The following is a 15,152-nucleotide window of genomic DNA, read 5'->3' on the forward strand; positions in this document are numbered from 1 at the left end:
ACGAGGAAAATCAAAACAACTCCTTCACTCAGAACGTATTTCTTGGGGACCTATTATATACCGACGTCCTAGACCAGCAGCTGGTGGCCTGGGAATGTTTTTTCTAGAAGATCATTTCTCTTGGTGCTGGCTCTTCTGGGGTCACAAAGCCAAAGCTTCAGAGGAGAAATCTCAGGGGAGAGAAGGACTAGAAGCAAGCAACGTCTCAGAGCAGCAAGATAATGTCTATTATTAAAGACTGCAGCTTTGTACAGGAGCTCTGCTGGCCAACAATACTCAGTTCTTTTTTTAAGTCTTTTTAGGGAAACTTACCAGAGCCCCACTCTTGAGGGCAGAGGGAATAAATGAGTGTGGAAGTAGGTAGAGAAGGCACCAAAGTAAGGAGCTGTCATCCTATCTATAGTACTAAGTATATGTTAGGCACGGAAGATGTAAAGAATAGCATTACGTACTTGACCCAGAAGGAAAAATAGCATTAATGTAACCTAGAGAGCACAGGGAGCTTCTTGCACTCTTTTTTTGGCAATATTGTTTTTCATTTCCTATTTTCCTCTCTACTTCTCCTCCTGCTCCCTTCCCTCTCCTCTCTGCCCCTCCTCTGTCCTTCCCTTCCTTCCTTTCTCTTATTCTTTATTCCTCCCTCTATCACTGTCTTCTCTCTCTTATTCCATTTTTCTCTTTCTGAACAAGGAGCTTTCCTACATTCTGTGTACTTTACCAAATTTATGAAATCCAGCTGAAGATTATTTTTTATATCTGTAATATTTCCACATGACTAATTGCATTTAGCGAAAAGCTGACACTAGACAATTTCTTGGGCTCATTCAATGTTGGATTTATTAAAGCCCCAAATCATTCATCATCTCAAAATTTGGCAGGTTATGTTTATAAATAAATTAAATTAACAAGTGTGTGCTGTGCTGGGTATTCATGTGTGGGAAGGAATGCAAATACAAATGTGTATATGCCTATAGTGTGGAAACATTCCACAACAAATGTATCCTGACCTGCACGGCCTCTAAACTTAGCACTCACATGCAGTGACTTCTTCAAAACAGAGCAACTCAATTCAAAACTGAGAACTGGATCTTATTTAATTATTCTAACTTGTCCATTAGATTACAAGTAACTGAAAAGCACAAAGTCATGTAAATTGGTGTGAAGTTCAAGTTTCACAGCCCTGAGTTCCGGTTGTTCTCTGACACCAAATTTCCAAATGAAGCCTTGGGCAGTCCTTTCCTCAGTTTGTATTTAGGGTTTTGTAAATTGTAAAATAAAGGGACACATCCAATGAAGGTCAGGAGCTGAAAGTCCAACAGAGTGACCAAAGTATTCAGCAAAGGCTAGTCAGTGTATAGGCAGAATATGGACAGGCTTGCTTTTTCCTGCGCTACCGACTGGTAAGGAAAAAGTGTCTTTTTCTCAAGCTGATTTGACAGACATCAGATTAAAATTTGGCACTTATCATTCTTATTGACATGTATAAAGGAGAGAAATGTCACTTAACAATGCCAATGAAGGTAAGTGGGTAATAAGGGTGTGGGAGAAATTTATATTCACAGGGTACCTTCCATGTCTTACTAGTGGGCTTAGGCATCAGGAGGAGGAAGGCTTGAGGGGACTATTGTAATTATCAAGCTAAAATATGCCTTTTTTTAAGCCAGAAAATATAGAATAAACTATTATTATTATTGAGTTAATATTAGCAACAGTTAGCATGCCACCATAATCATCAATATTTGATCAGCTGAAGACATGTGACAAACCACGATCTTAGTGAATGCAGGGGGAAATAAGCAGTACTGCAAAGGATTGAGGATCCAATTTGATATCAGTGGCATCACTGAGTATTATTGAATATTATGGGATCCTAGGATTAGCAAGGTCCTCATAATAGCATTTCATCCACTCCCCTGATTCATCTAAACGGAGGATGGGAAATATATTTTAATACCACATGCTCCTCTGATTGATTGATAATGGCTGCCGAGAGTGTTGCTTTGAGACGCATTTTGAGCAGCTTGTGAGCTGAGGCGGGGGGTGAGGGGGGTATGATCAATTAGGTGTGTCTGCCATGGGCATCCGTGGGAGGGCTAAGCACTCATGGCATTTATTTGCTGTTCCTTCACAACACTACTATGGAAAACAAGGACAAAAATACTGGCTTCCAATTCACCCCTGTATCTTGTTTCCCTCCAGATTTCCTATTTTATGCCTTTCATTTGAGAGGATGCTTCTTTATATAGGGCTTTAGTCAACAGAGATATGATTTAACCTGATTTTCTCTGGATTAATACTCAGTGAGGATGGAGTACCCTTGAGTGCATACAGCTCCAGATAACAAAGGTCCTTCGTTTCTTTCTGGCCTTGAGATCCCAGTGTTGGTTTCAGCACTGCAGGCCTATTCTGTGAGCTGGCTGTTGAATCTCAGTGTGGCGGTCCATCAGATGTCTACTTTCTGGTAGCACTTAGAAAGCTGTGAAAACTCAGCAAAGATCTGACATCGAGGGGACAGAGAGTGAGGCAGATAATCAGTGTGGTGAGAAACCATCAGAGTGTGGAGACGAGTGACCCCTCTTGTTACAGTTATTTCCATTCTTGGCCCCCCCCCCCCATGATACATGGGAATGAAAGTTTCACTTAACTCTGTAAGTTACTAATATGGAAGGGGCCCGCATTCATGAGTTCCTAATATGCAAAAGGAGAAGCCTTCCTTCCTTCCTTGCTTGCTTCCTTCCTTCCTTCTTCCCCTCTCCCCTCCCCTCCTTTCCTCCCTCCCTTCTTTCCTCTTAGTGCAGTGTTGCTAAATACCCCTATGTGGTGATTCTGGCAGTGAGTCCAATATCCCACTTACCAAGGGGTTCTGATGTACTTAGTCATGGGCTAGGTGTTATATACATTAGCTCATTCAGTCCTGATAGCAGTCTTATTATACAGGACATGTCATTACATGACTTCTCAGGTGAAACAGATCTAAATGGCAAACCTAGATGGGGAAGCTGGGTGATAGCCTCCAGAGCCATAGCTCTTGCTATGGCTCTCTGCTTCCCAGGAGTGGTGAGAAGTAAGCAGTAGTAAGCCCATCCAGGTGGCAGATTCTGATCAATGGGCTCCAGTGGTAATGAAAGGAGAATCCCAATTGGTGCCTAGTACCAATTTCTCTGGTGTAAGTAATCCCACCACAGCCAACGTCTAGCTAACAGCACGTGTGTGGAATGGGATAAGTATTGGTCATGTAAGTGTCTGAGTCAACCCTTGCCCACCACTGTGCTGCACTGACCTCATGGCTCCCTGGCAAGTGCAAGCACAGGGGTGCAGCAGATGCCTGCAGAGATAAAGCTGTGTTGAAGGCAAAGCCATGCCTGGCATTTAGCTGGCAGCAGCAGACAGCAGGCTAAATAGTTGAGTGCAAGGAGTAGTGCACTCATCAAGCTGCATGGCTGAAAAGGATCAGAGAAACAATCTTGTTATTTACATTAGAAACTGGGTTACTGACTTATCCAGGTGACTTGAATGGGCCTGACCAGGGTTTTTATTTTGTGTCCCTTCACATGAAACAAGTCGGGAATTTTTTTTTTTTTTTTTTTTTGCCAGTCCTGGGCCTTGGACTCAGGGCCTGAGCACTGTCCCTGGTTTCTTCCCACTCAAGGCTAGCACTCTGCCACTTGAGCCACAGCGCCGCTTCTGGCCATTTTCTGTATATGTGGTGCTGGGGAATCGAACCTAGGGCCTCGTGTATCCGAGGCAGGCACTCTTGCCACTAGGCTATATCCCCAGCCCAAGTCGGGAATTTTTGTCCTCATCTTTTCATGCTTTGTATGTATATTGAGAAGTCCGTCTTCCTTCACTTATTTTCCATAGATCTCTTGTATCCCTAAGATGGACTGCCCTAAAATGGACTCTGAGAAGAAACTTACTAAGCAAAGGGAAAAGAGAAATCCCTGCCAGTCTTGGCTGGAGGCTATTGATTGAGCACATTGATCTGGGCTCCCAAACATGGCTTGCCAGCTTTGATATTACATCTCTATATAAGAGTTTGAATTTCTTGACTTTCCTCTTAAATCCACATTGTCAGGGCTTCCTGTTTCCAAAGCAAGCTTGCATGCCTCGATGCACCCAGCTGCTATGGTCCAGACTTCCAATATCCTGCTCAATGAAATGAGTTAGAGACTGATTCAGCCTGACTTCACTCGGGGACTAGAGATTTCTACGACTGAGTCAAGCCCCTAATGTATCCTGCTCCTGCTTTCCCAGTCTATTAATTTCCCTTTCTGTCCTCCAGTATTGTACCTTCAAAGTGGCTGATTCCAAAACAACTGGAGCAGAGAGGAAGGAAGAGGAACGGGTTGTATAAATGAGCTAATTGAATGTGTCCCCAAGGGGTATGGTGGGAAGATAAAGGCTCTCCAAATTTCTGTAACTGGTGACTGTGTTACTTTACCTGGTATGGAAAAAGGGACTTTGTAGATGACATTTGATTAAGGATCTTGAGACAGAGAGAGATCCTCAATTACTGTGAAACCACAGGGCTCCTTTAGAAGTGGAGAAGGAAACCAAATATAGTCACATTGATGCACTATGAGAGGGAATCAATTCCACATGCTGCTTGAAGATGGAGACAGGGGCATGAATGTGGTCATTTCTAGAGGATGAAGAAAAAAAGAGCAATGAAATAGATCATCTCTTAAACCTACAGAAAGGAATACAGTCCTATGGACATACACAGGGACCTATGTCCGACTTCTGACCTGTAGAAATTCACAGTAAACTTGGGCTATGTGAAGCTAATACATTTATGATCATTTGTTGTAACAATAATAGAAAGCTGATAGTAAGGGCAATGACTGGAGATGTACACATGATTAAAAAATAGTCTTGGACTTCATAGTCATTCTCCTGTCACCTTGGGAATGGAAAGAAGATGTCTGCCACTCAACTATATCTATTACTTCTTGGTGATAAATTAAGACCACCTTATCCTCCTCCCTGGGAGATTTTCCACAGGTACCTAGAAATAAATTAATCATAATCTTATATCATGATTGAATCTCACTTTTGGAAACGGTGAATGGCTTGGTGATTTTTTTGTCCATTTAGTTAGTTACTCTTCATACTGTAATTAGCACTCATAAATCCTATACTCAAGCAAATGCCTATGGCTCACCGTGTTATCCTATGAGATCACTGAGATTAGGATTCAGAGGATCGTGGTGCAAGGCCATCCAGAAAGAGAAGTTGAGACCCCTTCTCAATCCATAGTAGGGAAAAGTGTCCATGTGCCTGTCATCCCAAGCTATGTGGGAGGCTAACATGGGAAGGACAGTGGTTTTGAGGCATCCTAGGCAGAAAAGTCTGCAAGACTCCCAACTCCACTGAAAGAAGCTGTGATCCCATCCATGATGAAAAGCCCAAAGTAGGCAGATGATGGCTCAGGTGTGTCCATGAGCAGGAAGCAAGACCTTATCTTAAAAACAGGCAATGAAAACTACAGCTCCAATAATGGTATACATGGTAGAGCACTAATCCTACCCTGAATTCAAATTCCGGTACACACACAAAAAATCTTCCACTCCAAACAATCAATAACCTAAGTTGAACTTCAGTGCCTCTACTCCCTCCAGTAAAAAAAAAAATGACCATCATTCTAAGTCCTTTTCTATTTTGACTGTTTTAAAATTGGGTTGTATCATAACTGTATGCTTTCCTAAAACCTAAGTTCCCAAATAACTTTGTAAGAAGGATACCGGGTTGTATGCAATTGCTTAGGATTCATTTTTTCTCCTCATGACAAAACATTAAAGGGCTGGAGACATGACTCAAGTGATAGACCACATATCTAGCAACCACAAGGCCCAGAATTCAAACCCTAGTACCATCCACACTTCATCTTAGATTACTCAAATGGGTCTAGCTTGCTCTCTGTGGCTGCAACAGAATATTCTATGGAATGAATATCTCATGCTTTATTTATCCATTCTTCCCTAGATGACCATTTTCACTGTCTCCGGGATTTTGCTTTTGTGAATAGTGCTGTTACGACTATTCTGGTCCATCATGCCTGTGATACACGGAATCCATTTGAACAATAGATCTAGAATGAGCCATCTCCGGAAAATTCTTTTGGTGCGAATTTGAGTCTAGCCCTGGGACCAATAACACCACTGGATGTTATTGCTGAAAGAACTCATTTGAAGCAAGGTAGTAGCTAAGATTAGAAACTATGACGGTTAGAGAGACAGGGAGAAATGGCCAGTGAGTCAGTCCCAGGGGCTCAGTCACTGCAAAGGGGATCACAGTAAGATCAGATCCTTTTGAGAACTTCCGAAATGAAGGAATAGGCATTCATAGGGAAGCTGGGTTCTAAGGCTGGGGAGCAGCAGGGCCAGAAGCACCTGTGAGGCCAGTCCTGGTGAACCTTCCATTGGTCGCATTGACATACATCCCTGTCACCCCTCCATCACTTCAGCAGGAATCTCCTTTGGGTCTGGTTTCATTTAAAAGTGACAGAAGCTCATTCCTCACTCACAGAGAGCTCCCACTGTAGCTTCTACCATGAGGAAGATCGACTTTTCAGTCTTCTTGGTTGGAAAGGCCACCATGGCTTGAGCTTGTGCTCACAGCAATGAATGAGCATTGCCTTTGCAGGGTCTCAGTATCTCATCTGACTCCCATCAGAACAGCCTCACAGGCATCAGGGACAGGGTGGCTCAGAAAGCAAGGCAGCTGGTTCTGCTGCTCAGTGATGGAAAAGCACTTGCAGGCAGATGTATGCCAGCAGTCAGCCTCTCCTCCCCACTTAACTAGAGGGAGGACTCTTGTGACCACAGGTGTTCCTGACTCTGCACAACCCTCCTCTCCCACGCATTTGACATTTTGGTTTTTACTCTGAATAGGGGGAGCTCCAACCTAGTTCCTCACCCATGGTAGATAACCATTCTACACATTGAGCCATCTCCCCAGTTCTCCCTTACAAGCTGATTGCCAACCTGCAAGCCAAGAGTGGAATTCCTCTTTTGGCATAGGAGCTGGCAAAGGGTTTGGAGAAGTAATTGGATGATACGTATTTGAAAACTGACTCACAAGAGAAGGCAATCTGAAGGAAAGTGTGGTCACTGCTCCAATAAAAGGCTCCACTTTTCAGTATTTATCTCATTCCTCCTCTTAGTTCTTCAAGTCCCTGGACTCTTGATCACAACTCTTTCTTCCAGCTCGACTCCTCTGTCACATTCACTACTCCATCTGATGAACTAGAAGAGACAAAAGAGCTGAAATAAATCTCAGGAAGATCTCCATGGCATGGTGACTGTGTGTGCTCTCAGAACAAGTCCACTATGACTGTTCAGGGAAATTGGGACACTCTAGGGACAACAATGCCAGACTGGGGGTGCTTTTCCAGGTGAAGAAAAAGCTCCCCAGCATCCTTGTCTATGCAACCACATGGTAGAGTTCACAGAGCTGGCTGAATCCCACTGGAGTCAGAAACTGAGTGGCTGGAAGTCTCAGGAAAGCAAGTTCAGGGTGCTGAGAAGACACTAAGCTCAACTGTCTAGGGGAAGTTTCATGACCTGTAATGGAAGCCACTCTGTACTGAGTACGGAAAACCTTGCCCACATCTTCCCTGTGCCCTTCCTTTCCCACTCTCCACCCTTTGAGAATGGCACTATATGGAGAAGTCATATCATAAAGAGTTGCACTTGAGATGTGCCAACTTTGGAAAGAACTTTAGAGGTATGTTTCCTGATCACACAGCTTCTTGACCAAGTGAGAGAGGAATGTGAGCTCTAGAGTCAGATAATAAGCCCAAGGTTGTGAGGCTATGGAAGCAGAGAGAGGCATACAATCCAAGCCATGTAGCTCCTTCCTACTATGACAAACGACAAGCCTATAGACCTATTTTGTGTGGAATTAAGTCCCACTTTCTACAACAGGGAGGAAACTGTGTTAGACTCTGTTTATGTCCTAGCTACTCGAGAGGATCCATGAGAAATGTCTCAAGCAGCCAGGTTACCATTTCTTACGTCCTTTTCCCAGTACCTAAGGCACAAATTCAGAGCACAAAAGAGCATTTGTTCCTTCCACAAATATTTATCATGTATCAATATCATGCCAGCATGAGCCTAGATATGATGGTAAATAAAGAAGTATGTTCTGCTATCAAGTGTCCTTAAGTAAGTCATTTCCCCTCTCTGGTCTCACTGGCAATTTCTCCCTGTGTCCTTTTGACTCTGCAGATGGAAACCCCTAAGGCAGAGCTTATAGCCAAAGACAGAGAAACAAGACTCATTTAACACCCAGTACCATGCCAGCCCCTGCTGTGCATATTATGGTCTTTACCTGACATGACCTTTATAGCTCCACGTCAGGAAGTGTTATTCCTAAGAAAGAGAAAACAGTATTCATAGGAGCAAAATACCAACACCCCCTGCTGGTGTGAGCAAGCCTGCTGAGGGAGACCCATGGATCCCCAAATCCATCCATTCATTCTAGTGAACTCTGAGCTGTATTTAAAGATGTGCATACAATTAGGAAGTAAATGAAAATGAGGGGCTAGAAGTATCTGGCTGTGTGCAGTCAGCTATCTAGCTGAGCACGAGGATTACTTGAAAGATAGCATTAACAAGTCCTAGAGTGAGATTCTCAGTGTTTCCTGCCTAGGCTTCCTTGCTGGGCAGCTTCCCATTCCATTTTTTATTTTTTTTTGGTCAATTGTGGGGCTTGAACTAGGGTCTGGGAGCTGTCCCTGAGCTCTTTTTGCTCAAGACTAGTGCTCTACCACTTTGTACTAGTGCTCTACCACTTTGTACCAGAGCACCACTTCCATTTTTTTTCAGTGGCTTACTGGAGATAAGAGTCTCATGGGGACTATTCTGCCTTGGGGTGGTTTTGAACTGCCATCCTCAGATCTTGGCCTCCCGAGTAGCTAGGATTACAGGCTTGAGCCATTGGCACCTGGCTAACTTCTACCTCTTGGTAACCATTTGTGGCAGATTAAGACTATGACATGGTGTTTTGCAGCTCTCTCTCCCAAGAAGCAGAATCAACTTCCCAAGTCATTGACTTTAGATTGTCCTTATGACTTGCTTTGTTCCATAGACTGTGGGAGAGGTACGGAGACACCAGAGGCAGGCAGATGGGGCCTTGTGGTTCCTCCTTTTGAATAGCCCAAGACCCCTGTGTTCAGAACATACCAGATCATGAAGAAAGTCCAGCCAAGATCCAAGCTTGTGAGTGAAGCCTGAGCCTACCCCAGGCTCCCTGCTTTTTATAGCTGTTGTGATGCTTGTTATTCTAAAGTTTTTTTGGCAACTGTGGTACAAAGCCCTCCATTTGGGCACTCACATTTTGTAGCTGAGAGACTGAACAAAGTCACAGTCATCTCTTTGCACCTTTACTTTCTTACCTGCATATTGGGGATAATGAGCATTACCTACCTCATGGGATGGTTATAAAAAGTTAATCAAATATGTGACACTCATTTATAGACTGTTAACATTATAGGGAAATAAAAAGTCTGGTACTGGCCAAGCAGTTGGAATCCCTGCTAAGACCACAGGCTCAGAACTTACAAAATGGTATCATAAACTAAACTAACAGCATTGCTGGAAGGGAAGTAAGGAGAGCTCACAGCTAGAAGCTATTATGCCTAGGTCCTTAACAACTCAGAACTACAGCTTGTGATGTATGCATGGCTACACCTGAGGCCCTCTCCAGGAAGTGCCTTGTGGCCAGCAGGGTAGCCAGAGCCTGTGGCACTCAGGTGGGGCAGGGGTGACCATTGTGGCTCAGTAGGGAAGGGAAATAAAGCCCTGTGGTTATAAATAAGTATCAAAAACAGCTACTTGAAAGAGAAAAGGATGAGCCTAGCAGGCCTATGAAGTAGTTCATGCTTGTTTAATAAAAACAGGAGAGGTCATTCATATTTGAGATAATTATTGTCTGTCCACAAACACACCACAATGGCTTATTATGAAGGAACTGATTTCATCTCATATGCTTATTTTCATCCCATTCCATTCTTTTGCCTTTGTCCTAAAGAAGTAGTCTCATTCAAAGGCTCCAATGGAGAAGGCCCTTGTAGTTCACAGAGTCAGAAGCTAATTCTGTCAAGTAATTTTACTATAGATCACAGAGACAGAGTCTAGCTCCTAATTGCACGGGTCCAGAGAGAGCTAGTGGCTTGCCTATATCCCATTACTAATTCTTCTGACAGGGGTTCAAATATGAGGCTTTGTCTACTCAGTTAACCCAAAGAGGCTACACATCTAATTTCAGAATTTCCAGTTCAATGGTGGAAGGAGCTAGAACACAATCCAGGCAGAATTAGAACCTGTCGTTTCCTAACCAATTACCACCTTGATCGTGTTAGCTTTTGTCTGAGAAGGCAGCAGAACATTGTTTATGGTGAGAATGACTAATTTCATACACAGTTTAACTAGGTGGTTCAATCAAACTGTTCTTTCCTATGAAATTTGATGGTGGGAAATGATTACCATATAAAAAAGGTTTCACTCTGTTTGATTGAGTGATTTCTATAAAGCGTCTATAGCATAATTTCATGGCTGTGAACGTTAAGTTCGCAACAGTCAACTGTAATTGGGTTCTGAGGCAGGAGGAGCGAGCCTTCTCTCCCACAGATTTTTGTGTCTCTGGTGTGGGGTTGGGTGGAGAAAGAGACACTAGAGGGAGGGGATAAAAGGAGTAGGAAGGGAAAAGAGATTGGATTTTACTTGAATGTTCAGGGAAAACTTTTAAGTTTCTGCTCTGAAAACTCCTGCAATGAGAACAATAAATTACAACACTGATTCGCTTCTGTAAGTAAAGAAGAACTGTGAAGGCAGGCTTTGTGGGTTCCCTATGTTTATGTACAATAGGGGAGGAGAGGAAAATCTGTGCTTTGATTCACCCAGGAAATCTAACTTCACTGAAGATAGCATTTGCTGTGGCTTTTGCTCCTGGCCTTCCTTACCTCAGAACTTCTGGAAGGTTCCAATGCATGGGAGAGATGGTGCTATCACCAGGTTGAGAAAAGCTCTGCCATTAACTCCCAATAACACTAAGGAACAGGAGGTTGGTTCTGGGTGAATATTTGCCCTAAACGGTGAATATTGTCTCCCCATTTCTTGCTTGCCCCTCAAATGTTGCCATAGCTCTTCAGGAGACATTGCGGGGAAGAGGATCTCTAATTCATGTAAGTAGTTTTGCTCAAAGAGAATTAACTAATTACCTTAAAATCACATTGCTTTGGTCACTCACTCTCTCATTCATTCAATCAATCAATATATACCAACCAGGAAGGAGACTCAGATGCACAGATGTTGAACAGATTCACCAAGGTGGCTTTTGCAATGCATGATTTGCTGTTCTTTGCCCTGGTGGAGTAATAAAGCTGGTGCCTGAAGAGCCTTTAGGGCAACTCTTACAAGACACCCAGCACTAACTCACCTCTCCACCACTGTTAGTAATTCCATCACGAGAGGTTCGTTTCTCATAGGTTAAACTGATTTTGTTGTTCTTAAGAACTGTTATTTCGGGCTGGGGATATAGCCTAGTGGCAAGAGTGCCTGCCTCGGATACACGAGGCCCTAGGTTCGATTCCCCAGCACCACATATACAGAAAACGGACAGAAGTGGCGCTGTGGCTCAAGTGGCGGAGTGCTAGCCTTGAGCGGAAGAAGCCAGGGACAGTGCTCAGGCCCTGAGTCCAAGGCCCAGGACTGGCCAAAAAAAAAAAAAAAAAAGAACTGTTATTTCAATTCTTTGGAAGGAACTAAATCTACACTGGGCCTTCTGTTAACTCCAGGTTCATCAGAAATAAAAGTAAGATTAAGCTCTGTTTCTGGGCAGTCGAACTTGAATCTGGGGAGAGGCTGTAAAAGGAGGATGAGGTCCAAGGTGGGGAGGGGATGCGGGACATTTCTGGGTACCTGCTGGAGTCAGTGGTGTCTTCCTGCGAGTCCCGGCCCCATATCTGGAGCTCCTGGCTGAGGTGGGCAGATCCGGTGAGTTTTGTCTGGTTTACAACGCCCCCCCCCCCCTTTCCTCACATCAAGTATGCTGAAGAGGCTGCCTGTTCTAGATCCTCTTGGTATATCGTTTCCCCCTGATTATCCTCATAGGAGAGATCTACCAAACCTCAGCTTTATCTTTGCTGCCTCCCCGGCCAGCCACTCCCCAGACCTCCTATTGCTCTCATTTACTCACGTTGTTAGAAATGAATTGTGTAAACAAATACATTTTTTTAAAAAAAATCTATGGTAGCCCTAATTGAATAGTCTTGGTGCATTGTTATGGAGAAACAAGGACAATTTCCTGTCAGTTAGTGAGCTATTTAGCAATTATTTCTTATCATTAGTTTGCAAATTCAAACAGCAGCAAATTCTGTGTGCCAAGTTAAAAAGGCCTGGCATCCCAGGGTCCTTTGCACAGAGGCCAGGTCTGGCTGTTTAGGTGTTTGTAGTTATCTCAGTGTCTTCCTCCCTCTGCCCATCTGTGGCAGACTCCACTGAAAAGGTCAATGCCCAAGAGAGAGCTTGCCTAATGGGTGTTTATCTCCCTCTGGCACTCTCATTAGCTAATGGAGTGAGCTGCTACCCATAGGAGTGACAGCTCCTCTGGGAGCCTAGAGTCAGTATGTACATTTGTCACCCCTGGGACTGGGTCACCTGGCAGACCTGCTCTGACTGAATAACAGAGATGGATGGGAAGTGATCATTCTACATTAGAAGCCTTCCCATGCTGCTTTCTCCCCTACAGGAAAATCTCTGCATCCAAAGGTACTTGTTCAGCTTTCAATTACGCACGGTGCTGGACACCAGTGCAGGAGAAAGAACAAGCAGCAGGCTAACCCTTGGGATATACATGACCTCAAGAGATTCCAACCAAACTTTTTACTCCCATTTGCTTTCCATTAAAAGTAGGTAAGCTATTCCTTAAGGACAGGCCCTAAAGAAGCCAGAAATCACAAAATGAGAGTTTTGTTGATATCCAGTGTCCTCAATGATCTCAAGCTCTCTCTTCTTGGTGACAGGACTATGCAGGGCCTGTGGTCTAACTAAGGTATTAATAACTTTGAGATCAGCTGCTAAAATCAGTTCTCTCACTCTGCCTTCCTGAATGGATGGAAATACTTCCGGGCTGAATTGCAAGTTCCTCTCTTCTTTCCTTCCATCTATGATCCTCACTCCCCAAAGACCCAACCAATAATAATGTACTTAGACCTTACTTGCCTAGTGACTCAAGAGAACAGGGAGTTTAGCACAGTCTGATGTCACTTATGTTATCTTCCCATTGTTCCCCTTGATGTTTCTAGCTAAGCACTCATGGAGTGATGGACATAAGGACTCTAATAAAATGCAAGATTATGTCATCAGAGGTGAAGAAGAGCATAAAATATGTGCAGATGGCCACCTGAAAGATGGCTATTCAAAGGTATGTTGTAGGCAAAGCTAGGGGTCCATTTGGGGGACTGCTCCTCAGTTCTTTTGCCAGAGAAGATTATAAACTAGAGAATACTGACATTATGACCAATTTTGTATGATTGGCCTCTCAATCAATGTGACCCTGGGGAAGATAATATATGCATCCTAATATATACATATCATATATACAAACTAATATATATACATACATGTGTGTATATATACACATAATGTATACACATATAAACATATACATGTATATACACATATACATGCATATACACATATGTAATGCTATAGACATTGTTTTAGATATATATGTAATATATATATATATATATATATATATATATATGCTGTTGAAAGTGTTAGTGTAATTCCAGGAGAAAAACAGTTTACTAAGGTATACTGATAAAGAAACGTGTTTGTACATAGCTAACATGTTAGTCAAAATCCTGGTGAGCAAAAATAAACAAATTAAGCAGAAAGAAAACTCTATACCTTCTGTTGTAGCAAACAAGGAAAACAAATCCCCATGAGACACACATAAACGAAAGCATTCGTGCCCTGAGCTGCACACGTTATAGCACAGAGAGGGTAACCATCCCTCAGGTTCCCTACATAACCCTCAGCTTCAGGGACGAGTTGACTCAGGAACTCGGCCTCACTTTGGAAATTGTTTCTGTAGTCTAGGGGACCTCAGACCGACAAACAGGTAAACCTGTCTTAGTGTCCAGTTTTGAAATAACGGGCATATGTGTGGGATGTTCATCATGATCATCCTGTTTGAAAATAAATTAGTATTACAGCCCAGCCACACCCATATGCTCATAGATTGTTTGTGGTTTTCTGTGCTGTAATGTCAGTTTTCAGCAGAGGAATAGGGCTTGTATAGACTATTGTGTAGCCTTTAAATCAAAAGTATTTGCTAACTGACCTTTTTAATGGACATTTGGTAACCTCAAATTTATGTTATTAGTAGTTTTTTTCTTGCTCTTCTTATAATTCTGATAAAAATATTCAGACTTTCTATTTCTTCCTTCTTCTCTCTGAACTCTAGGGAGATGGATGATCTATGGAAAGCTGCCTTGAACAGCTAAGTAATGGACAAACCCAAGACATTACTCTGGAGACTTGTGTTAATTTTGTTCAAAGGGAGGTTATATTATATTCTCTAACTTTTTGTTGGATTGCAATAATTCCTTTAAGCCTACAATATGACTATAATAATCTAAACTAAGATCATTACAAATAGCTATTATCATGTATTAAAAGAAAAAATAACAATAACTTATGGATTTTGAAAAGTCACTAGTGGTAATAGGATAATTGTGTTAAAATTACCCTTTTGCAGGTTAATCTTCTTTTTTAAAATTTTTGTAGGGGTTAATCTTCTTAACGTTATAGTCTAGGCATATTGATACCCTCAGCAAGGCATTGAAAATTTTCTTCTGCCCAATAATCCAATGCCATCACAAAATGACCAAACAGTAATCCCAGCTAATTTCTCTAAATTTGCCATAATAAACAAATTGCAAAAAGGGCCGTGAGCATGATAACATTAAGATGTAGTTACATATTTGAGGTTATATATGTAACTGTATAAAGATGTTCATAAGAAAGATAAACACAAAATTCCAGGAAAGTGTATTTCTGGTTGGAAAAGATAAAGTGACTATCTATCACTTGAAATACTTGGGACCAGGAGTGTTTGGGATTTAACATTTTAGGAGA

Source organism: Perognathus longimembris, chromosome 21 (assembly GCF_023159225.1).
Source record: "Perognathus longimembris pacificus isolate PPM17 chromosome 21, ASM2315922v1, whole genome shotgun sequence".
NCBI lineage: Eukaryota > Metazoa > Chordata > Mammalia > Rodentia > Heteromyidae > Perognathus > Perognathus longimembris.